We start from the raw sequence: 26,917 nt of genomic DNA on the forward strand, positions 1-26,917 counted from the left end.
AGTGCAAGTTTGGTGCAAGCCCCACATGACGGAGGGGTATGCGTCAGGCATTTCCTGTGTACAAAAAAAGACCTATATTTCGGATCCATTTTTCATCACTGACATCATGCACTATTCAAAGACGGGTCTTCAAGCATTGAGGAATTTTGGACGAGAGACATCTCGAAGGTTCCCGAAGGCTGCCTAACTGAGTTAGATTTGTCGGCTAGCTAGCTTTTTTTGAAATTGGACCTACTTAGCTGGATTGTGTGTTAGAGATTTCTTATGAGATATTATATGTACATAATATAACCATCATAAGGAAGCTCAGATTCATGCTGCGGGCAATGGGGAGAGCCTAAAGGTTGGAACGCCATTTCGGCGGCCGTGTTTCCTGCCATATATACCATAGATACCTGCAAGCCAAGAGTGAATAGGCATCTTCCAGGTAAGCGTGCTCCAACTTGGACCTCATCATTGCTTTCTTTAAAGCATGATTGTCGTCAAGCGCAAGCGCAAAGATTCAGGCGGCGCAAACCCGTAGCATGTGGAAGACCCTATTAAAGACCTATGTTCACTGTGGACGTCTGTCGGTTGATGTTGATGATTATGTCTTTAGTGCAAGTAGTTCAGTAGTTTCAGAGTTTATCGATAACAAACAAACAAACCTTTCCTCTTCATAATATATGTACTTAGTAGCGCAAACTTGGAAAAAATCTCGTGGAAACTCTTTGATTTTCCGAGATAAATGTAATTTTACCTGGCAGCCCTAATCAATTTTATCACTGATAATAATAACTAATTCATAACCGTTAAAACTAAGAGTCAAAATCTCGTTTTTCTAGTCGAGTTCCGTAGGCTCTTTGAACCCACCGCATTATTATCCCAAGAAAACCTACCATTAGATGTAGGAATAATGGAAAGAGGTCACAACCCTCAGCAATAAAGAATACGATGCGGAGAGAGATGTCACTCTCAAGGTCTTTAAATGTATCCATGCAAAAAACCACGTCGACTGGTTGCTCCGTTGCAGCGTGATTGAATATTAAACCAACAAACACACTTTCGCATTTGAAATATGGCCAGTGATTATAAGAAACAGTTTAAATCTCTCTCTGAGAGACGTTAGGCAAAGTGAACACGAATTATGACACTTCTGTGTTCTTATACAAGCTTAGGTCTCTCAATTTTGTCAATTAATGTCAAATTTCTTTCTCAGATCAAAACCTAGTAAGTGGTTTAAATTCAAGAGAAGTTTAGGCCGTAGTCTTCAACAAGAAACTCGGCGGTTGCTCTTTTCAAAGATTTGATGTACAATATTAAATTGCTTAAAACGCACATAACTGAAAAGTTAGTAGTGCGTGATTCCAGGATCGAACCCCCGACTTTCGATTAGGAGGCGGACGTTCTAACCACTAGGCTATGACAGTTTTTAAATTAAAGGGGTTTAAATATTTTAGTGTGAAGACTGGCATTTGTGGAAGTGTGACATTTATTCATTAGATGTGCATCACTTTCTTTTTTAGGGTTCCGTACCTCAAAATGAAAAACGGAGCTCTTAAAGGATCACTTTGTTGTCTGTCCATTTGTCCGTCCGTCCGTCAAGAAAACCTATACAGTACTTCCCGTTGATCTAGAATCACGAAATTTGTTCTCGGATTTATTCCTTTACTTGGGCTATGAGAGTTGAGACCTATCTACCTGCCCATAATTCTAGGTTAACGGGAAATACCCTATCGGTTTTCTTGACAGACACGACAGACGGACAGACGGACAGAAAGACAGACAACAAAGTGATCCTATAAGGGTCCCGTGTTTCCTTTTGAGATATGGAACCCTAAAAACATTATGTAAGTATGCAAAGTATTTCCCTTGCAAGCCATATTTAACAGTTGACATGTAGAGGTCATTGACTTTTCCTATCTTACTTTTAAGTTTTAATGCATCATTAAGTATTTACTGTTTTGACATGGTATTTAGATAATGGGTGATATTTATTTTATTTAATCTAATTCCTTTGAAAAACTTAGTAAGGCGCATTAATCTATAAAAAACCTAGCCAGTTCATAGACTTACTATGTTTTAAAATGGTCAAAGCGACTTACTAGCTTTTAATTTTACTTTAATGTGGGTGTCCTTACAATACAACGGGACATACTATGAAAGTTAGGCTTATGACATAAAACGATTTTCGGAAAAATGACATTTACTTTGTTTTGATATGGGGCGGTCGATATAATTAGGTACTAGGGTAAAGGCTCAAGTAAATGAACAGATTGGACGTTTTTACATGTATTAAGAGCTGGAATAAAAAACCGGCTGATATACCTTTTTTAAATATTTTCTTACAAATTCTTACACTTTTTTCAATTTCAATTTCAAAACCGTGTTCCGTTCAAACCGTTCAAAAGTGTGTGTGCGTGCGTCCATGTGTGTGTGTGAGTGTGTGTGAGTATATACTTGTCTGTATGTTTGTACGAGTGTTTGTTAGTGTGGTATTGCGTTGTATAACCACATGAGTAGCGAACAGAGTCAAAGCTTCATACAAGCGCGCTACGATAGGTACACTACTACAAGCTTGAGGCGCGTGTGTGCGTGAGCACAGGCGCTACGTCGCGTACGGAGAGAAATCGGTTTATACCGGCTCGGCCTGTGCTCAAGCTCAGGGGCTGCAGTACACGTCGCGCGTCGTGTTTTCATTTAATTTAATGTTAATGATAATAATTTAAATAGTGTTTAAAATCTATTTTCTTGAACTGTCATAGATTTTGTTCAAAATCAATATTTGAGGATCCCTAGGATCACAAAACAGGATATTGTTACCAAATTTAAAAAAATCGACGCCATTTTGAAATTCTTTGTTAATTGACCGATTTCGTTCAAAATCGATATTTAGAGCTCCCTGGGATCACGAAATAAGAAACTGTTACCAAAATTTAAAAAAGTCGACGCCATTTTGAAATTCTTTGTAAATTGACCGATTTCGTTCAAAATCGATATTTAGAGCTCCCTGGGATCACGAAATAAGAAACTGTTACCAAAATTTAAAAAGTCAACGCCATTTTGAAATTCTTTGTTAATGGACCGATTTCGTTCAAAATCGATATTTAGAGCTCCCTGGGATCACAAAATAAGAAACTGTTACCAAAATTTAAAAAAGTCGACGCCATTTTGAAATTCTTTGTTAATTGACCGATTTCGTTCAAAATCGATATTTAGAGCTCCCTGCGATCACAAAATAAGAAACTGTTACCAAAATTTAAAAAAGTCGACGCCATTTTGAAATTCTTTGTTAATTGACCGATTTCGTTCAAAATCGATATTTAGAGCTCCCTGCGATCACAAAATAAGAAACTGTTACCAAAATTTTAAAAAGTCGACGCCATTTTGAAATTCTTTGTTAATTGACCGATTTCGTTCAAAATCGATATTTAGAGCTCCCTGCGATCACAAAATAAGAAACTGTTACCAAAATTTTAAAAAGTCGACGCCATTTTGAAATTCTTTGTTAATTGACCGATTTCGTTCAAAATTGATATTTAGAGCTCCCTGCGATCACAAAATAAGAAACTGTTACCAAAATTTAAAAAAGTCGACGCCATTTTGAAATTCTTTGTTAATTGACCGATTTCGTTCAAAATCGATATTTAGAGCTCCCTGGGATCACAAAATAAGAAACTGTTACCAAAATTTAAAAAAGTTGACGCCATTTTGAAATTCTTTGTTAATTGACCGATTTTGTTCAAAATCGATATTTAGAGCTCCCTGGGATCACAAAATAGGAACCTGTAACCAAAATTTAAAAAAGTCAACGCCATTTTGAAATTCTTTGTTAATTGACCGATTTCGTTCAAAATCGATATTTAGAGCTCCCTGGGATCACAAAATAAGAAACTGTTACCAAAATTTAAAAAAGTTGACGCCATTTTGAAATTCTTTGTTAATTGACCGATTTTGTTCAAAATCGATATTTAGAGCTCCCTGGGATCACAAAATAGGAACCTGTAACCAAAATTTAAAAAAGTTGGCACCATTTATAATTCTTTCTAAATTGACTGATTTCGTTCAAAATCGATATTTAGATCTATCGATCGATATTTAAAGATCGATATTTAAACTAGGCAATCACAACAAAAACAAACTTTACCATCTTGTTGAACAAATAACTATTGTTAATTAAATTGTATCCTCCAGTGCCAGCCCTACCAAAATAGTTATAAATTTTGCTCGCTTCTTAGAAGCTTTGCCTCTGTTTGCTACTCTATGGTATAACACCATGTTAGTAAATCTTAGTATATTTTTAACCGACTTTAAAAAAAGGAAGAGGTTCTGAATTCGTTGGTATCTTTTTTTTTATGTATGTTCCCCGATTACTCAAAGACGCCTGGACCGATTTGGATTTTTTTTTGTTTGATAGGGTATACCTTTGCAAGTGATCCCATATAAATTTGGTAAAGATCTGATGAATATCTTTGAAGATGGAGAACAGAACTCCTCAATGGATAAGAGCAAATTCAATTTTTTTTTAATGTATGTTCACCGATTGCTCAAAGACGCCTGGACCGATTTGGATTTTTTTTTTTTTTGAAAAGCTAGGTATACTTTGCAGGTGGTCCCATATAAATTTGATGAAGTTCTGATGAATATCTTCTGAGATGGAGAACAGAACTCCTCAATGGATAAGAGCAAATTGCTCGCGATCAGTGTAATTGCTTAGTAAACAGTAGGGTTTTAGCTGGGCATGGCATATTATTATAGTACAGTGGGGCCACTAAAAATTTTGAAATAAAAAATTTTCAAAATAAAAATAAAACCGACTTCAAAAACCACAATAACTTAAATTATTTTTTACTTTTTAGTGTTTGTGATTTTGAAGTCGGTTTTATTTTTCTTTTGAATTTTTTTTATATTTATTCTGGTATTCTTTTTTCTTGTATATGGATCCCTCTTGGGTATCCCCATTTCTCTCTGTCTTTGGTACTATCAAGCTAATTTTCTCTCGCGATTTGCACAATAGCATTAGACCAACGCGTCTTCGGTCTACCTACCTGTCCTTCTTTCATCTGTAAAAATCGATACAATATGACCATTTGCATTTCAGTTTTAGGGCATGTCTCAAGGTGTCTGTAGGCTTTGTCTTTTTTCTTATGTCTTCAATTCTCACTTTGAATATTTTTTGCTTAATTTATGCACCTTGCCATCGCCCTTTAGCAAGTCACTATTTCTTTTTATATTCTTTGTCTGGACCCATGTTTGGCTGGCATAGGTAAGGCATGGCAGGATGCATGTATCTATAACGGATCTTTTAAGATGTACTGGGTAAGCTCCTTTCATTCTTTCCTTTTGTGCCCAGTAAAACAAGCATACTCGGGCTACTTTGAGAACCCATTAGCAGCTAACAGCAAGGCCTGGACTCCAATTTTTATATGTGGAAGCTGTATTTCCTCGTTGCGTTTATGAGCAAATAAGAATAGTTAACTACTAAAAAAAATTTATAATTTGGCGCAAACCATCTAAACACCATGATGATTATTATTTCTGCGTTGTGAATATTACCAGAAGAAACAGCAAAAAAAATTGTTCCAAGCGGCTCTATTGTAACTTGCAGTCTGCAATTTGAACGATTCTGACTTCTGGTGATAAATCTGTACCTCAGCCCCAACCCAGTACCTCTAATCTACCATTCTACTCTTAACACATTCAGTAGCTGATGTTGCACTTCCAGCGACTTGGATGCAACAAGGGCGTTAAGTTTCATTTTCTCTGTAGTCATTTGGACTGTTTTCCAGAAAATTTAGGTGACTTTCAAACTAAGATAACTATACCAAAGGGGATAATATCATATGAAAGGGCTGTATTATACATTCTAAAACAGGTTTTATTTATTATTATTATGTAAAATAGTTTTTGATTTATCGCGCAAAATGTAGAAAAAAATATACAATAAGTCAAAAACTGAAAATCTGACATTTTTTTTAAAATTCCAAGCCGAAAATATACTTAAGAATTTATTAATAGGAATCGAGAGTTTATGCACTAGATAGAGTTCGTTCATTCACTGAAATTCCCAGTTCATTTACTGGCAATTTATCCTTTTGTTAAATAAAATAATTTATAATAATTAATACCACGCATTTTTTTGCGTTTTTGATATTTAAATAATTTAAGAGTGTATACCTACTGTGTATAGACACAGATAAAAAAAAATATAAAAATTATATATAGAACGATTCTCATAAATCTTAATTTTAGGTCAAAGTCAGGGTAGTCCTTATTCGTTCATTTACTGGATCTTTTACCCTCCTACGTCAAAATACTAAAAGTCCGCGTAAATTTCGCAGATTGAAATGTCTGCTTGATTAATTGTCAATAGAGGGTCATGACATGTCAAAATTGCTAGTTTGAAGGGGAAATCGTCAATGTCATTCGCATAGGTTTTCCTCTTAAATAAGTATGATTAATTGACAATGCTTATTCATTTAACTACTATCAATCTAAGCTTTTCATTGTTTATCCGGAACCTACCTATAAAAGCAAAAGTGGGTTTGTCTTTCAATCACGACGAGCAACGCGGATCGACGAGATTTTTTCTATGTTAAAAACCTGAAAGGGACATTTAAGACTAGGTGCTTTTATCCTGGAACATTATAGATTTGTCACGTGATATTTAAAGCCTTAATCCCTGCGAATGAAGTCACAGGCTCAGCTAGACACTAATTACCTAATATCTTCGAAACAATCTCATATAGGTATGACCCAAAGTGAATTCTTAAATCTATTAGGTATAGGTACATTAGGGGTTAGCGAGAGGGTGGATGTTATAGATAATGTTATATTAACAAGATTTTAAAAACTAAGGATAATATAACTAATAGATGATTCTAGATAGAGTTTTGTCAAAATCAGGTAGATAAGTCCATAGACTTGTGCAATTAATATAAATTAGCTTTGGTCATTATAACCGCCACAAGGTCCACCTAGTTGCCGTCATTTCGTATAAATTATATAAAAATAAGTACATAAGGACAGGGACAAAAATATACTATCGGTGTGAGTTAGAATGTGATGGATGTAGTGGCAAGGCAGGTGTCACGGACCATCTGCTGGCAAGGCACGTGGCTCAACCCTCTAAACTGACCTACACCTCACTACGAGCAAAAGAGAAATCCCTTTTCCACTACATAAAGCAAAGTCAGTCCGCTCCGTCTGTCTTTTGCTAATAGGTACTAATGACAAGAGCAGGAAACAGATTTTATTCAAGTTTTTTCAGCAAGAAGATGGATAGGTTCTATAATTTTCCAGTACATAATCCATACTAATATTATAAATACGATAGTGCGTCTGTCTGTCTGTCTGTCTGCTAGCTTTTCAGGGTTCATCCGTTTCACCGATGTTGATTTTTGGTACATTGCATCCTGGGGACTTGTATACCGGAAAATCGAAGAGTTCCGACAGGATTTTTAAAATTTTACTCGACGCGGACGAAGTCGCGGGCATCATCTAGTGTTGATAGTATTATAAAGGCCGCCTGTGCGAAGTCAGGCGAGTCAGCTATAGTCATTGAACAGATAGGTAACTCTATAGCATGGTTATGTGCTCGTTTGATAAGTGGATTAATGAAATAAACTAAATTACTCCCTAGTTAATGTACTAATTTAATATTTTATATATCATCCCCCTTAGTTTCGTAACTTTGGCTATACCCAATTATTATCACCCAACAACTTCCAGGGTTAATGCGTAATTTTTTAAACGTAAAACTTACCAAAATGTCCCTATGTCCATCAAAGGTTGTTTATTGCTTTTTTGGGGCATTTAAATTTTTCATACGAAGCGTCTTCCGAAAATTTATATTCTCCTGATAAACACTTTGTCGCATACAATATTTATCCCACGTTGGTACGCAATTGATGGTGTAATTTAACATAATTTCACCATCGATCCTGAGAATTGAAGCTCATTTTGTGGGAACTCAAAGCCAAGAAATTCACTTTTTCTTTGTCTTTTACTTAAAATTAAGAATAATTATAGTATTTTTATAAATATTTTGTTTAAGTATCAGAAATAATTTTCGTAGGAAGATACTAATTAGTACCTATCTACTGACAAATTAATTAGTAGATAATATTTATAATCTAATAATCTTTTTTCCCGTTGATTTAGGATCATGTTTGGCCTTGGCCTGATTTTTCCCTTCACTTAATGTGCTATAAGACATTGCTGTCATCTTTCATTGCTTCATCATTCTAGGTCAACGGGAAGTAGGTACCGTATAGGTTTTGACGGTGATACATGGAGAGGTGATTCACACAAAGTGTTTCTGTAAGGGTCACTTTTTTCTCTGGAAATACGGAACCCCAAAAATAACCCCAATTTAGTACCCCAACACCCAAAGTTTTAAAGACCACACCGAAAGCACCGTAGACCCTGTCTAGTGTAGACAGGGTCTACGGTACCATACTCTGACTTAGCTAATTAATATTATGACAAATCGAGTAAGTACTAGGTAATACAGGTAGGTAGGTAGGCACAAACAATAATTGATTTCATGTTGCAATTACAAGCCCCGGCTATAAACAACGAATACACTCGCACAAGTAATTATAATTAATTAATTGTTCAATTAACACTTAACGGTAATGAAAAGAAATTTTGAAATAATAAATAATAAGTCATCTGCAATAAGTATTTATGACTAATTGAAAATCCAAGATTTCTACACGATTTATGTCTATTTATAGGTATACATACATCTATACTTACTTAGGTACACCTCAGAATATATAATAGTATAAAGCTTATACGGCTTTACCTACTACAACGTTTACAAAGCTAAAATATTCTCCTTGAAAGGAATTAATAGTTACCGAGGTCACAAAAAAAATGAACCACGAGAAAGTTTCATATAGTAAATGGGCCAGACAACAAAAGTGGCCTTTTCCATAATAAAACATTTTTTTACAATTTTATTCAAATAAAACGAACGAAGTAGGCCTAATATGGTATTTTCTATACCTACATTAGGTAATCTAATAAGAGTTGCTTCTAATTATTTTGTAACAGGAATATTGTTGAAATCCACTTTTACTGAAGAACAAAAAATTTATCCCATACTGCTCTCTTTATACACACCTACTACCTACCTAATCAAAGGCTAGGTAACTGTGGGGCATCACAGATTTTAGCAATATTACAGAGTACCTCTACCTCTGGAAATCAAAATTTTCCTGAAAAATGCGTTTTCATTTCTGAAGATTTTTAACTGCCTCGCTGGTCTACTCTCGTGGCTAGCTTATTTCGCCGGGAACCACGCACGGCCGGCGATCATGGAAATTCAGTAGCAATAAGCCCCGAGTTTGGAAGTTAGCGGTGTTGCACCCCTGTGCCTCAGAGCGCATGTAAAGCCATTAGTTCTGAACATCCCTCCACTTAGGTTAGATACCTGTCCCATATCGGAGTATTAGAATAAGAATATAGAAAGAGAGTCCGTTGAAATGTAAGAATAACCACCGTAATCTGAAAATTTTACCATAGCGCCTGGTTAAAATATAAACGCAATTATTTTTAATGAAGTAATTGCTCGATTCATTTAGAAGCTGAAAAGAAAGCAGCAGTAGCAGAAAAGACGTGCGTAAACGATACTTTAAGATTATTGTAATTTATAATGGTGTTGAATAATAATATTATAAATTATAATTTACAATCAGATGAAGATAAGAATGTGAGGATAAAAGTAAAACTGCAGATACGATCAGTCAAGGGTAATCAGAACCAGTTTCAACTTTTGTTCCCATTCCCCATCACGTTTAAAATACAGGCCATATATCTATCTAGTTTTGTGACCACAACTCTTCTATCTATTTTGAGAAGGTGTTTATAATGAATTCTTCTTTAGGGAAGACCATAAGTAAGGTACAAAAACTGAGGACAAACAGCAAAATCGCTTCCTTCACTGTCAAATTCATTATACCTATATGTTGTAGAGCTTTGGTATCTTATCGTAAGTCGCACTTCAGCTTCAAGTTTCTAAATGATTTTGAATGCGATTTTCACCATCATTTGGAGTTTCACGAAGACGGTTAATATGTAGTAGAATCACATTCAAAATATTTAAAAAAATAAGCAGGCTCATGTGACATCGGCGCGGCGCTGTGCGGCATTGCGAGGTAGCTAACCTTACCTAAGTAGGTACCTAGTGCTAAGCTCACAAGCTAATAAAATCATAACCCTTCCTTTTGGCTTTGCCACAGTCGGGTAAAAATCCGAATCGCTCACAGTAGTTTTATTTCAATAACCGAAGTAAAGTTAGTTCACCTCGTTTTTTTCCATTTTTGAAAGTACATCTCAAAAGTCAACGGATTTTACCGACTTTACCCATTCAATTTTTTACCAACAATAAAATACATAAATAGGCATAGTGTTAAAAGGCGCAAATAAAGCTATTTGTAAGTAAGTAGTATTTGTAAATTATTAGTCAAAAATTTTAACGCAAAACGGCAATAACGGCATTATTTTTTTCAACTCATACATAATACATACCCAAGTACGAGTAGGTAGGCAATTATTTAAACGGTTCCTATTACAAATCATTTCCAAATTGTTAATTGATGTAGTAAATAAGTACCTATTAGGTAAAGGTGAAATCTTCAAGGTAAAGTTTGAACTACGCTACCGCGATGCGTAACCGCGCCACACGACACTTGGGACTTGGGAGGCGACAATTTCGCACTGTTTTGTGTAAAAAACCAGTCAAGTGCGACATTTTTCATGATATATCAATAACTATTATGCATAAAAATAAATAAAAATCTGTTTTATAATGTGCAGGTAAAGCACATATTATGATACCCCACTTGGTATAGTTATCTTTCTTGGAAAATTGATAAAAAAATTAAGAAAAAAAAAACCGACTTCAATAATCACAAACACTAAAGAGTAAAAAATAATTTAATTTATTATTACCGAATATATATGTATATACAAGAGTTAATGTACATAGTTTATAATAACATTTTTTGGAGTCAGTGCGAATGAGGTGCCAATGTGGAGTCACAAACAAGATGAAGAGTATCTAAACGGTTCATGTGGCTAATTGCCAACCACAAATTTACGGTTTTCGGATTTTTTCCTTTACTTGTGCTATAAGACCTACCTACTTGCCAAGAATAATCCTAGGTCAACGGGGAGTATCTACCCTATAGGTTTTCATGACAGACACGACAGACGAAAGACGGGCAGCCGGACGGACGGGCAGGCGGAAAGATGGACAGACGGACAGACGGACAGACAGACAGATGGACAGACGGACACATGGACAGACAGACAGACAAGAAAGTGATCCTATAAGGGTTCCGTTTTTCCTTTTGAGGTACGAAACCCTAAAAATGTATGGGGGAGCGTGAGCAACGCGCAACACTTTGCTGCGTGTCGCGATCGCCCGTTGCTGTCTCGTGCCACAGTCTACCTTTAGGCTAAGAACTGAGGCCTATCCGGTAGGTAACTGGTAATTTTACAATGAATTAAGAAATTCTTAGTTAATTAATTAATTAAAACCTTTGCCTCCGTCAAATGTAACAAACTGCTCATTAAATTATTATTGTAAAGCTGAGGACACAATAACGTGTGTTGAAAATTGTTGCAAAGCAATCGGGTGTAACAACTAATACATCGAAGTGCACCTCCAGTCAGCATACCTAAGTATCTTCGTATCCTTTCAACGTACAAGGCCAAAAATACACAAGATAAAGTCGAAAACTAAAACCCGACTGCGATCGTCTTAATAAACGCTGAAATATTACACTAAAATTGTTTTTCTGTCGCTTGGTATATTTTAATGTTATAGTAAATTTATTTTTATGAACTCAGAATTTTCTCTTCTTTCAATTAACACCCCACTCGATACAATAGCAAAAAAAATTTGGAGACCCCATTTTTTCATGTAATATCCGTTAGGGCAATTTTTTTCGTATAAAGTGTTTCGTATAAACATTTCTATTTTTAACCCCCGACCAAAAAAGAGGGGTGTCATAAGTATGACGTGTGTACCTGTGTATCTGTGTATCTGTCTGTGGCATCGTAGCTCCTAAACTAATAAACCGATTTTAATTTAGTTTTTTTTTGTTTGAAAGGTGGCTTGATCGAGAGTGTTCTTATATAATAATCCAAGAAAATCGGTTCAGCCGTTTGAACGTTATCAGCTCTTTTCTAGTTATTACTGTAACCTTCACTTTGTCGGGGGTGTTATAAATTTTTAATTTACACTTGTACATTGACTGTATCAATGAGTTTGACTACATAATAACTCCGATCGCCTTCTGTCACGTCACAACACAAACATCACAACGCAGTTATGTGTTTGCGCCTTTAATATACGCTAATGTTCCACAGTTACCGTAGTACCGTAGATACCATAGATAAGAGTAATCTAGAAACCCCAATATTTAATAGACCACTATTAATAACACTTTTTTACAAAGTGCTCATTAATTCTTTTATTTTATTATTCGTTGCCAACAATTAAGGTATGACTCTTATCTCCATAAATTAAAGCAATCTTACAATATATTATGAAATGTGTTACTTCATCCAAACAAAATATAAGTACCTAGCATAATAAACTTTAAAAATTCGTAGAGGAAAATTTATCTATCTGTGATTCATGAATATTCATCTATTTAATTACTGAGTAAGTAGGTAATTTACTTATGCGGTGCTCCATAGTTCTGGTATATTCAATAAAAGAAATTGTGGTCACCTTACAACTAGGCACGCGACAAAGAGGTTCAACAGTCGACGCGCAGACAGGTTTCCTAAACTGGACTCGGACCTCTACCAAGAATGCGATGAGGACTAAAAATAAAAGCCCTTTAAGACACTCATCACCATATTACACGGTTTTGTCTAAAATTTATTTGCCGATAACGTGACGTGCTCTTCAAGATAATAATATTGGCGTATTACAAATAAGAAGACAACTTTTTATATTACTTAAGGACGTCTTTGCAAAATGAATAGGTATCAAAATTGCACTACTACATAAGTACACTGCCCACACGCACACAGCTGCGTCAAAATGAGTGAATCGACTTGATTTTGATACTTTGATATTTTTATTTTATTTTATATTTGGTCATCTATTTTTTTTTAACAGTTTTTTTTTTTAAATATGTATCTTGACAATAATACAGTAAGTAGAACAGTGCCTACAGACTAAGGGTCTGATGATGAAATATTTCACCATGACTTCTTGGCAATGAACAACATTTCCATGCTTATGAAATTATGAGCTCCTACTATGACTAAAATAATCTGAGAAGGATAGCATTACATTACCTCCCGACTTGATGAAATTGCATACTTTGGAACCTACTACTGGAACTCAGAGACGAATAGAGCTAGGTGTTTCGAGTTTGGGCTCATTTTCTTAGTCATGATGAGATCTTACCTCCGGATTTGTGGAGTGACCTGATGGTATACCTCGGAAGTCACTATTGGAACTCGGAGACGAATAGAGCTAGGTGTTTCGAGTTTGGGCTCATTTTCTTAGTCATGATGAGATCTTACCTCCGGATTTGTGGAGTGACCTGATGGTATACCTCGAAAGTCACTATTGGAACTCGGAGACGAATAGAGCTAGGTGTTTCGAGTTTGGGCTCATTTTCTTAGTAATGATGAGATCTTACCTCCGGATTTGTGGAGTGACCTGATGGTATACCTTGGAAGTCACTATTGGAACTCGGAGACGAATAGAGCTAGGTGTTTCGAGTTTGGGCTCATTTTCTTAGTCATGATGAGATCTTACCTCCGGATTTGTGGAGTGACCTGATGGTATACTTTGGAAGTCACTATTGGAACTCGGAGACGAATAGAGCTAGGTGTTTCAAGTTTGGACTCATTTTCTTAGTCATGATGAGATCTTACCTCCGGATTTGTGGAGTGACCTGATGGTATCCTCGGAAGTCACTATTGGAACTCGGAGACGAATAGAGCTAGGTGTTTCGAGTTTGGGCTCATTTTCTTAGTCATGAAGAGATCTTACCTCCGGATTTGTGGAGTGACCTGATGGTACACCTCGGAAGTCACTATTGGAACTCGGAGACGAATAGAGCTAGGTGTTTCGAGTTTGGGCTCATTTTCTTAGTCATGATGAGATCTTACCTCCGGATTTGTGGAGTGACCTGATGGTATACCTCGGAAGTCACTATTGGAACTCGGAGACGAATAGAGCTAGGTGTTTCGAGTTTGGGCTCATTTTCTTAGTAATGATGAGATCTTACCTCCGGATTTGTGGAGTGACCTGATGGTATACCTCGAAAGTCACTATTGGAACTCGGAGACGAATAGAGCTAGGTGTTTCGAGTTTGGGCTCATTTTCTTAGTCATGATGAGATCTTACCTCCGGATTTGTGGAGTGACCTGATGGTATACCTCGGAAGTCACTATTGGAACTCGGAGACGAATAGAGCTAGGTGTTTCGAGTTTGGGCTCATTTTCTTAGTCATGATGAGATCTTACCTCCGGATTTGTGGAGTGACCTGATGGTATACCTCGGAAGTCACTATTGGAACTCGGAGACGAATAGAGCTAGGTGTTTCGAGTTTGGGCTCATTTTCTTAGTCATGATGAGATCTTACCTCCGGATTTGTGGAGTGACCTGATGGTATACCTCGGAAGTCACTATTGGAACTCGGAGACGAATAGAGCTAGGTGTTTCGAGTTTGGGCTCATTTTCTTAGTCATGAAGAGATCTTACCTCCGGATTTGTGGAGTGACCTGATGGTATACCTCGGAAGTCACTATTGGAACTCGGAGACGAATAGAGCTAGGTGTTTCGAGTTTGGGCTCATTTTCTTAGTCATGATGAGATCTTACCTCCGGATTTGTGGAGTGACCTGATGGTATACCTCGGAAGTCACTATTGGAACTCGGAGACGAATAGAGCTAGGTGTTTCGAGTTTGGGCTCATTTTCTTAGTCATGATGAGATCTTACCTCCGGATTTGTGGAGTGACCTGATGGTATACTTTGGAAGTCACTATTGGAACTCGAAGACGAATAGAGCTAGGTGTTTCGAGTTTGGACTCATTTTCTTAGTCATGATGAGATCTTACCTCCGGATTTGTGGAGTGACCTGATGGTATCATCGGAAGTCACTATTGGAACTCGGAGACGAATAGAGCTAGGTGTTTCGAGTTTGGGCTCATTTTCTTAGTCATGAAGAGATCTTACCTCCGGATTTGTGGAGTGACCTGATGGTATACCTCGGAAGTCACTATTGGAACTCGGAGACGAATAGAGCTAGGTGTTTCGAGTTTGGGCTCATTTTCTTAGTCATGATGAGATCTTACCTCCGGATTTGTGGAGTGACCTGATGGTATACCTCGGAAGTCACTATTGGAACTCGGAGACGAATAGAGCTAGGTGTTTCGAGTTTGGGCTCATTTTCTTAGTCATGATGAGATCTTACCTCCGGATTTGTGGAGTGACCTGATGGTATACCTCGAAAGTCACTATTGGAACTCGGAGACGAATAGAGCTAGGTGTTTCGAGTTTGGGCTCGTTTTGTTAGTTATGACGAGATTATACCTTGAAACTTGTTGGAGTGCTCTGAAGGTATACTTCAAAAGCCACTATTGGACTTTCGAGTCGAGTAGAGTTAGATGTTATGAGTTTGAGCTCGTTTTGTAAGTTCCAATAGTGACTTCCGAGGTATACCATCAGGTCACTCCACAAATCCGGAGGTAAGATCTCATCATGACTAAGAAAATGAGCCCGAACTCGAAACAGCTAGCTTTATTCGTCTCCGAGTTCCAATAGTGACATCCGAGGTATACCATCAGGTCACTTCACGAATCTGGAGGTAACATCTCATCATGACTAAGAAAATGAGCCCAAACTCGAAACACCTAGCTCTATTCGTCTCCGAGTTCCAATAGTGACTTCCGAGGTATACCATCAGGTCACTCCACAAATCCGGAGGTAAGATCTCATCATGACTAAGAAAATGAGCTCAAACTCGAAAAACCTAGCTCTATTCGTCTCCGAGTTCCAATAGTGGCTTCCGAGGTATACTATCAGGTCACTCCACAAATCCGGAGGTAAGATCTCATCATGACTAAGAAAATGAGCCCAAACTCGAAACACCTAGCTCTATTCGTCTCCGAGTTCCAATAGTGACTTCCGAGGTATACCATCAGGTCACACCACAAATCTGGAGGTAAGATCTCATCATGACTAAGAAAATAAGCCCGAACTCGAAACAGCTAGCTCTATTCGTCTCCGAGTTCCAATAGTGACTTCCGAGGTATACCATCAGGTCACTTCACAAATCCGGAGGTAAGATCTCATCATGACTAAGAAAATGAGCCCAAACTCGAAACACTTAGCTCTATTCGTCTCCGAGTTCCAATAGTGACTTCCAAAGTATACCATCAGGTCACTCCACAAATCCGGAGGTAAGATCTCATCATGACTAAGAAAATGAGCCCAAACTTGAAACACCTAGCTCTATTCGTCTCCGAGTTCCAATAGTGACTTCCGAGGTATACCATCAGGTCACTCCACAAATCCGGAGGTAAGATCTCATCATGACTAAGAAATTGAGCCCAAACTCGAAACACCTAGCTCTATTCGTCTCCGAGTTCCAATAGTGGCTTCCGAGGTACACCATCAGGTCACTCCACAAATCCGGAGGTAAGATCTCATCATGACTAAGAAAATGAGCTCAAACTCGAAAAACCTAGCTCTATTCGTCTCCGAGTTCCAATAGTGGCTTCAGAGGTATACTATCAGGTCACTCCACAAATCCGGAGGTAAGATCTCATCATGACTAAGAAAATGAGCCCAAACTCGAAACATCTAGCTCTATTCGTCTCCGAGTTCCAATAGTGACTTCCGAGGTATACCATCAGGTCACTCCACAAATCCGGAGGTAAGATCTCATCATTACTAAGAAAATGAGCCCAAACTCGAAACACCTAGCTCTATTCGTCTCCGAGTTCCAATAGTGACTTCCGAGGTATACCATCAGGTCACTCCACAAATCCGGAGGTAAGATCTCATCATGACTAAGAAAATGAGCCCAAACTCGAAACATCTAGCTCTATTCGTCTCCGAGTTCCAATAGTGACTTCCGAGGTATACCATCAGGTCACTCCACAAATCCGGAGGTAAGATCTCATCATTACTAAGAAAATGAGCCCAAACTCGAAACACCTAGCTCTATTCGTCTCCGAGTTCCAATAGTGACTTCCGAGGTATACCATCAGGTCACTCCACAAATCCGGAGGTAAGATCTCATCATGACTAAGAAAATGAGCCCAAACTCGAAACACCTAGCTCTATTCGTCTCCGAGTTCCAATAGTGACTTCCGAGGTATACCATCAGGTCACTCCACAAATCCGGAGGTAAGATCTCATCATTACTAAGAAAATGAGCCCAAACTCGAAACACCTAGCTCTATTCGTCTCCGAGTTCCAATAGTGACTTCCGAGGTATACCATCAGGTCACTCCACAAATCCGGAGGTAAGATCTCATCATGACTAAGAAAATGAGCCCAAACTCGAAACACCTGGCTCTATTCGTCTCCGAGTTCCAATAGTGACTTCCGAGGTATACCATCAGGTCACTCCACAAATCCGGAGGTAAGATCTCATCATTACTAAGAAAATGAGCCCAAACTCGAAACACCTAGCTCTATTCGTCTCCGAGTTCCAATAGTGACTTCCGAGGTATACCATCAGGTCACTCCACAAATCCGGAGGTAAGATCTCATCATGACTAAGAAAATTAGCCCAAACTCGAAACACCTAGCTCTATTCGTCTCCGAGTTCCAATAGTGACTTCCAAGGTATACCATCAGGTCACTCCACAAATCCGGAGGTAAGATCTCATCATGTCTAAGAAAATGAGCCCAAACTCGAAACACCTAGCTCTATTCGTCTCCGAGTTCCAATAGTGACTTCCGAGGTATACCATCAGGTCACTCCACAAATCCGGAGGTAAGATCTCATCATGACTAAGAAAATGAGCCCAAACTCGAAACATCTAGCTCTATTCGTCTCCGAGTTCCAATAGTGACTTCCGAGGTATACCATCAGGTCACTCCACAAATCCGGAGGTAAGATCTCATCATTACTAAGAAAATGAGCCCAAACTCGAAACACCTAGCTCTATTCGTCTCCGAGTTCCAATAGTGACTTCCGAGGTATACCATCAGGTCACTCCACAAATCCGGAGGTAAGATCTCATCATGACTAAGAAAATTAGCCCAAACTCGAAACACCTAGCTCTATTCGTCTCCGAGTTCCAATAGTGACTTCCAAGGTATACCATCAGGTCACTCCACAAATCCGGAGGTAAGATCTCATCATGTCTAAGAAAATGAGCCCAAACTCGAAACACCTAGCTCTATTCGTCTCCGAGTTCCAATAGTGACTTCCGAGGTATACCATCAGGTCACTCCACAAATCCGGAGGTAAGATCTCATCATGACTAAGAAAATGAGCCCAAACTCGAAACATCTAGCTCTATTCGTCTCCGAGTTCCAATAGTGACTTCCGAGGTATACCATCAGGTCACTCCACAAATCCGGAGGTAAGATCTCATCATTACTAAGAAAATGAGCCCAAACTCGAAACACCTAGCTCTATTCGTCTCTGAGTTCCAATAGTGACTTCCGAGGTATACCATCAGGTCACTCCACAAATCCGGAGGTAAGATCTCATCATGACTAAGAAAATGAGCCCAAACTCGAAACACCTAGCTCTATTCGTCTCCGAGTTCCAATAGTGACTTTCGAGGTATACCATCAGGTCACTCCACAAATCCGGAGGTAAGATCTCATCATTACTAAGAAAATGAGCCCAAACTCGAAACACCTAGCTCTATTCGTCTCCGAGTTCCAATAGTGACTTCCGAGGTATACCATCAGGTCACTCCACAAATCCGGAGGTAAGATCTCATCATTACTAAGAAAATGAGCCCAAACTCGAAACACCTAGCTCTATTCGTCTCCGAGTTCCAATAGTGACTTCCGAGGTATACCATCAGGTCACTCCACAAATCCGGAGGTAAGATCTCATCATGACTAAGAAAATGAGCCCAAACTCGAAACACCTAGCTCTATTCGTCTCCGAGTTCCAATAGTGACTTCCGAGGTATACCATCAGGTCACTCCACAAATCCGGAGGTAAGATCTCATCATTACTAAGAAAATGAGCCCAAACTCGAAACACCTAGCTCTATTCGTCTCCGAGTTCCAATAGTGACTTCCGAGGTATACCATCAGGTCACTCCACAAATCCGGAGGAAAGATCTCATCATGACTAAGAAAATGAGCCCAAACTCGAAACACCTAGCTCTATTCGTCTCCGAGTTCCAATAGTGACTTCCGAGGTATACCATCAGGTCACTCCACAAATCCGGAGGTAAGATCTTATCATGTCTAAGAAAATGAGCCCAAACTCGAAACACCTAGCTCTATTCGTCTCCGAGTTCCAATAGTGACTTCCGAGGTATACCATCAGGTCACTCCACAAATCCGGAGGTAAGATCTCATCATGTCTAAGAAAATGAGCCCAAACTCGAAACACCTAGCTCTATTCGTCTCCGAGTTCCAATAGTGACTTCCGAGGTATACCATCAGGTCACTCCACAAATCCGGAGGTAAGATCTCATCATGTCTAAGAAAATGAGCCCAAACTCGAAACACCTAGCTCTATTCGTCTCCGAGTTCCAATAGTGACTTCCGAGGTATACCATCAGGTCACTCCACAAATCCGGAGGTAAGATCTCATCATGACTAAGAAAATGAGCCCAAACTCGAAACACCTAGCTCTATTCGTCTCCGAGTTCCAATAGTGACTTTCGAGGTATACCATCAGGTCACTCCACAAATCCGGAGGTAAGATCTCATCATGACTAAGAAAATGAGCCCAAACTCGAAACACCTAGCTCTATTCGTCTCCGAGTTCCAATAGTGACTTCCGAGGTATACCATCAGGTCACTCCACAAATCCGGAGGTAAGATCTCATCATGACTAAGAAAATGAGCCCAAACTCGAAACACCTAGCTCTATTCGTCTCCGAGTTCCAATAGTGACTTTCGAGGTATACCATCAGGTCACTCCACAAATCCGGAGGTAAGATCTCGTCATGACTAAGAAAACGAGCCCAAACTGGACACATCTAGTTCTTCTAGTCTTCAAGTTCCTGTCGCAGCCTTCGAAGTTCACTATCAGATCACTATCATGCTCAAGAAAAAAATCCAGCTAACGATAAAATGTGATAATAGGTACATAATATTATCATTATTATCTTACCTTGCCAAAATATCAGCACAATCACGGAATAAGTACATCGAGACGCACGGAGTGCGTCAGGCAGTTCCGGCCTAAGCGCGCAGTAAGTATATTTACACGAAACATTTCGCGCTGTTCTGACCCCCCTCATAACTCTGGTTCGCGTGATGATAATCTTACGAAATTTGAAATATTAGCTAAGCTCGTGGATTTAACGATAAATTGTAAGTTTCAAATTTTTACGTTTAACCATTTCTTAGATACAGAGGTCTGAAAATTGCAAAAATTAAGACCTAGACCTACTCACTGACTGACCAAAATTATGACGCACTTCCCGTGTACGTGGAAAGTTGAAATTTGGTACAATTATGAGTCTTAGTATGTAAACAAAGGAAAAAATCGAAAAATGTCGAAAAGTTGCATAAAACACCGACCAAGTCAAAGATATGTGAAAATTTGTCTGTGCCTACATAACACAAATTATACGTAACAGATTCTAATTTTGTCTTAAAAATCGTATATCACTTTATTTGGAACTGTATTAAGTTTTTGTTTCATCGAAATCGGTGCACTATTTAGGAAAATAGGCGTTTTAAGATTTCTCGTAAGGGGTCAATCTTAACTGGTCTTTGGTTCTAATAAAATTAAAGTAGGTAAGTAATAATACGCCAATGGTCCTAGATAGAGGTAGACGCTATATTATGCTTCTAAGCAGAGGTGCCAAACTTCATAAGCGTGTGTGTGTGTGTTTGTATGTTTGTCTATGAATTTCTCCGAAACTGTGCATCGAATTGCAATAATTCTTTTATAATAATTGGATTAGGTATCTTTCAACTTATGGAACTGTGAAAGTATCATCAAAACCGGATCAGTAGTATAAGAGATATGGACCAAAATAGTCAGTTTAAATTGTAAGTTTTAGATCAATTTGTTACACTATGTAGGTACCTACTAAGTACTAGCTTATCCCGCGACTTCATCCAATTTTCAAAAACTTTCTCTGTGGATGTAGCTATTTTTATTATATGTGGATAAGCAACCTTGACCCAACTTAGAAAATGGATGGGTGGCCGAGTTTGGAGGTTTCAATCAACCTTGCTAATCTCGGTCAAATATAGTTTGGATTATTCAAAATTTTAACAAATTTACAAAAGTTAGTTCTATATATGTGTCACTAGATGGCGTTAAGAACGATTGAGGACGCGATAAAATTTGTTGCAATTTGTATTACATATAATACGTTCATGTCCATGACACGGTCCTATGACGTCATTGAACACAACCCATCGCCGGCCTACTACTGAGCACAGGTCTCCTCTCAGAATGAGAAGGATTTAGGCCGTAGTCTGCCACGCTGGCCCAGTGCGGATTATACTTCTTGCATTAATTGAAATACTTAGAAAAAAGAAGTGAGATCCCAAACAAAAACATTTCATGTGAAAAAAAGGAGTCAGTTCCTATCAAAAAGTTTCGGCCATTAAAAGTAGTGATATCAAAAATTATGGCCAGTTCTTTTCTAGGCTCGGTAAATGGAACCATACAGTTTTATATGGTGTATCTTCTTCGACCACCTTCAAGCTGTCATCGCATTCATAGGATCCTGTTAAAATGTGTTTAAATAATTTATGTCTTAATATTAACACCACAATTTGAAGCTCATTTGGAACTGGCAATAGTTTTCTTGGCAAAATTGAAAGGAGTACAAAAATGTTGTCAAGCTGAAAACAAGAAAACCATTGCCAATCCAAATGAGCTTCAAATTGTGGTGTTAATATTAAGACATAAATTATTTAAACACATTTTAACAGGATCCTATGAATGCGATGACAGCTTGAAGGTGGTCGAAGAAGATACACCATATAAAACTGTATGGTTCCATTTACCGAGCCTAGAAAAGAACTGGCCATAATTTTTGATATCACTACTTTTAATGGCCGAAACTTTTTGATAGGAACTGACTCCTTTTTTTCACATGAAATGTTTTTGTTTGGGATATAAATATCAGTTAGGGTTTTGTCGAACTATTTTGTGTTCGTACAGCGATCTTTTCCACATCAAAAAATTATAGCAACCGACGCAGAGACCACCCACGAAGGCGGCTAGCCGCTGACTGATATAATTTTGAAATCGTACCATTGCCTGCCCAATATCAAAATAACCCTTAGTGCACTGTATTAAGGTTTGCGGTTGAAGCAAAATACGTGAAAAATTTATACACGATGTTTTTATTTATTTTTATAATACTATTAATATAATAATCTCACATTTTGAGGTACACATTATGTGCTAACGGAAAATATTTATTAGAAGAATAAAATCCGTACGTAAACTGAGAAAAATGTACCTAAACTTGACCCTAAATCGTTAATTCTGCGTGGAAGAGGTGAAGGAAAATCGTTCTTATAGTATCAAAATTAATGATTTTATCAAAAAATTACTCGATCTCTGGAGATAAAGGACCAATCTATTTTTAGCAATCTGTAGTTCCAATTTACTTAGTATATTTTAGCCACAAAGCGTACCGAAAATCTATACAAGTGTGCAAATACGTCCTTAAACCTATTTTATTGTAATCGCTTTGGAGCGATATACCTACAAGTGTGCTTTAGAAACTTGATGTGACTTTTTAAAGTACAGTCAGTCGACGAAAAAGGATATTGTTGTTAATCATCAGATTGTCTTGTAAGTCATTCAGTACGCTCACAGAATTTGCTCGGGTTTGTACTTCCATATGTATTAACACAACTTTATGCACTTAGTGAACAATAGTGACGATCCCTATAAGGATATACTGGATACAGAAATCGATTTTATTGAACGTTGATGTTCGTATTACTTTGTTCGGACGTCCTTGGATAAGGGCGAAGCGGTTATGTATGTTGAAGTCAGTGGCAGAGTTATGGCATGGCCAATTGAACGACTTTGATAGACAGATAAATGTGAAAATTTCATGACTAATAACTTTAAAGAACTTCAGAGATACAATCAAAATGTTTCTCTGGATAAAGTGCGTTATAATATTTTCAGTTTTATTACTAGGTAAACACGGAATAAAGAAATTTATAGCTTCATTTCGGTTTGAATTTCCAATAGATACCCTGTGGCCGTCCACAGCGAGACGTAGACCTTTCCTACTAAGGGCCACCACACCCGGTCTCATCCCTCCTCATCCAGCCGATTCGCGCCACCCTCTTTTTGTCGTCTGTCCATCTTCCCGAATTTACACTTACTCGTACGCGGTCTCCACTCTTTCGGGCTCCAACTGCCATCATTCTATGATCTTTTTTGCTTTGCATTAATAATGTAAATTAAAGATGTCGATTTCATTTTACACCAAGCTAAATTCAATGCTAAATTTTACCTCCATGAAAAAATAGGACCTACAATATAATAATTATTATTAATTTTTGACCAGTAGCTTTTGCTATACCTATAAAAAAACTTGAGTTAAAAACGATGCAAATTATTCCTAATCGAAAAGAACTTATATTGAACATTTTTCGAAAATTCCGTGCTTCCTGTATTTAAATATAGAGTTTGCCTTTTCAAAATCATTATATTCGGCACGTGCCACGTACGTGCTACGAATCTGCGCGGTTCAATCTGATCCGATGTCGACAGGTAAGTATCGTACGACAACAGTTAGGTGTCGTATGATTTGTGGTGAAGGCATGCAGCATTATTCCGAGCTGGAAACTTTTTTCAGTGTGTCACACACGACAATTAGCGTTATTCTAGCGTTTCTATTGCCTTAAGCAAATACTCGTGTACTGAAAGCGTCGGAGTAACTTAGGCTTTAAAGTATTGTAATAGTATTGTGCGACACAGTGATGTTAATTTTTTATTTCTTTCTAAGAAACAAAGCTCTGTATGAAGCAGGCCCTAAAGAGCGCGATGGCAAAGGTTGTTTATAAATCCAAGCTTTAATACTTCAAAATAGAGTTGTGGTTATATTCATGGAAAACCTACTCTCAGGCTAGTTCAAGATTATCCCTAAAAATCTTGAACTGTCTAGAAGGAGCCGAGTAAAGTAACATTCATCTCTCTGTAGCAAATACTTCCAAAATCGATGTAACGGATTGGCCGTGAAAAGGACAGACAGAAACAGTTTCACATTTATAACATTAGTATGGATATGAATCACTATGGGTTTGCGTACAGTCATTGCGGTTGTTGTTAAATATTGTGCACTTTACATTAAGTGCTATATTATCGGATCGGATTATGTGAAAACGCCTTTCTCAATCAGTAACAATACAAAAAAAATACGGAACGTTCGGTAACCGTTTGTAAAATGCCATTGAATCTTAAACAGCGATGTCACAAAAGGAGATAACTTTTTAGTTTTTAATAAAAGCATCGCACGGCGTCCTGGCCTTTGGACATGATATTCAATTTCCCTAATTAGATTTTTGCTTCTTATGTTAAAACATTTAACAATGCGGTACGTCGAACCGGCACCTCGTTTTCATTCACCCATTGTCACTGAATGGAATATCTTTGTCTTTCATAGCGTTGATTTTAATTTCAAATAAGCTTCAAGCACCAACATTGTTCTTGATGGTATGTTTATAGTCAGAAGTGAGGAGTAAAACCATTCATGATTTTTGGCCGACAGCCAGCTAATTGGAACGTCGTAATTTCAAGACTGCGTCAGAGTATACTTACTTTAGGGTTCCATAATTCATAAAATAAACGCGTTCAAAATGTAGATAGGTAGGTATTTAAAATGTGTAATTATTTTCCTTAGCATATTTTTTCATGTAAGACGATAAATCGGGTACTTACATTTCCGATTCACATTCCGTAAATCTTTTCCTAACTGGCTTTAGTTTTATTCATTATATTTACCCGACTAAAACTAATAAATTACTACAATTCAAATAGTGTTAGATGCATTTGACGATTCAAAAGTACATACTGATAAAAATATTTTGATTTTGATTTTGAATTAATCTTAAGCCCTCTTACAATGTTGGATAAAGGAGGTCAGATCTCAGAACAGCTTAGAATTTTCACGAGCTCTCTAATATAATGATATTCTTTCGTATCACGAATAGGTAATAATGGCTGCACTTTACGATTTGTCAAAAAAGCTAAGCTAAAAATACCTATTTGTTGTTCAATGAAGAACACCCACTTTCTGGTACAGTTTTACTTTTGCTTTGTTATATCCCTCGTTGAAACCTAATCGCGTATTAAATCAGCGATCGCAAAACACGGAATCGTCGACGCTTAGAAAGCAGATGCTCTTCCTAATGAGCACTCAATGTTAGAAATGTCTCGGCAACAGGTGGCATAACTGGCGTGATATTGCCATATACCAGGTACCTATTTCATACTCTTTTATGAAGCGTAAGTACACAACTACCTACCAATCTACATCCATACTTCCACACTAATTTTACTAATGGCCTTACGGAAATAGGTGTTTTCATAAAATCTGATGTCTTACGGAGTGACATATTCCCAAAAGGAAAAAACTCCTCAAATAAAGAATATAAAAAAAATTATACTTAAATGCGAAATTGTGTATGTCTGTCTGTCTGTCTGCTACGTTTTCACGGCACAGCCGCTGAACCAATTTTAATGAAAGGTACACAGCTTACATCCTGGGGACGGACATGAGGTACTTTTTATCCTGGAAAATCAAAGAGTCCCTACGGAATTCTTAAGGGTCTATCCGTTTAACCGATTTATATGAAAGGTACAGAGGTAGCTTAACCCCCGGAAATTGACTTCGACAACTTTTTTATCCCAGAAAAGCAAAGAGTTCCCACAGGACTTTTTAAAAACCTAAATCCAAGCGGACGGAGTCACGGGCATCATCTAGTAAATAAGAACCAAGTACACAAAGCAAAACAAATCGGTAAGCAGGCAACACAACGAAGCATTATGTGTGTGCATAACTCGTTTACTTATTATTTTACACCTATCTCTCTTTAATGAATTGTCGGTCTCTTTTCACCATACCTACTTGCAATAATTACAAATTACATATTTCGCTGATTTCCCCACAGCAGGCACTAGGTAGTATTGCCGCTTACCCACGCTGATAGAATCCGATCGTCGAAGCACAATTATGTCAGAGTAAAATGGCCTTAAACCACCTTGAGATAACGTCTAAAATTCACGACTTTAATTAGCAGTTTTCACTTGCAGTGCTGGCTGTAGATATGTGGACGAATTTAAGCTTTAAAACAAGACAGTTAAGGTCTATTCATCACTGAAATGTTTCGAACCCACAAAACGATAAATTATGCGGTGTAGGTATACCTATAGATTACAGAATGGCAATATCAAGTTGATGTCCCATTTTTTAAATCTACCCTACCTATTTTATAAATTATTGTCAAATAGAACTTGAGCACGCGGATTAATAAATCCTAGTAGTGAATTCATTTATGGTGTATTGTGTTATTTTTCACACTGAATAACTACTGAACTTCTCACCACCATGGAACATTTATTTATCTTTGTTTAAAAAGCAGAGATTGTTATTTGAGCGGAATATTTCGATAACCGAAATCGATGATATCGGTAAGTAAACAAATATAACCTACTCGTATTGAAATTATGTTTATGGTTTTACTTATGTGCATTTAGTATTTTCTAAATGTTAGCGTAATGTTTTTAG

General features: G+C 37.7%; 1 long non-coding RNA gene across 1 annotated transcript; it reads left to right on the top strand.

Annotated features, from left to right (window-relative positions):
- The first annotated feature begins 7,451 nt into the window (after window positions 1–7,451).
- On the top strand, window positions 7,452–25,780 carry LOC123865927. Its single transcript, XR_006796077.1, has 2 exons — window positions 7,452–7,482; window positions 25,709–25,780. It is a non-coding gene; the product is annotated as an uncharacterized LOC123865927 (long non-coding RNA).
- Window positions 25,781–26,917: the final 1,137 nt, after the last annotated feature.

Source organism: Maniola jurtina, chromosome 6, assembly GCF_905333055.1.
Source record: "Maniola jurtina chromosome 6, ilManJurt1.1, whole genome shotgun sequence".
NCBI lineage: Eukaryota > Metazoa > Arthropoda > Insecta > Lepidoptera > Nymphalidae > Maniola > Maniola jurtina.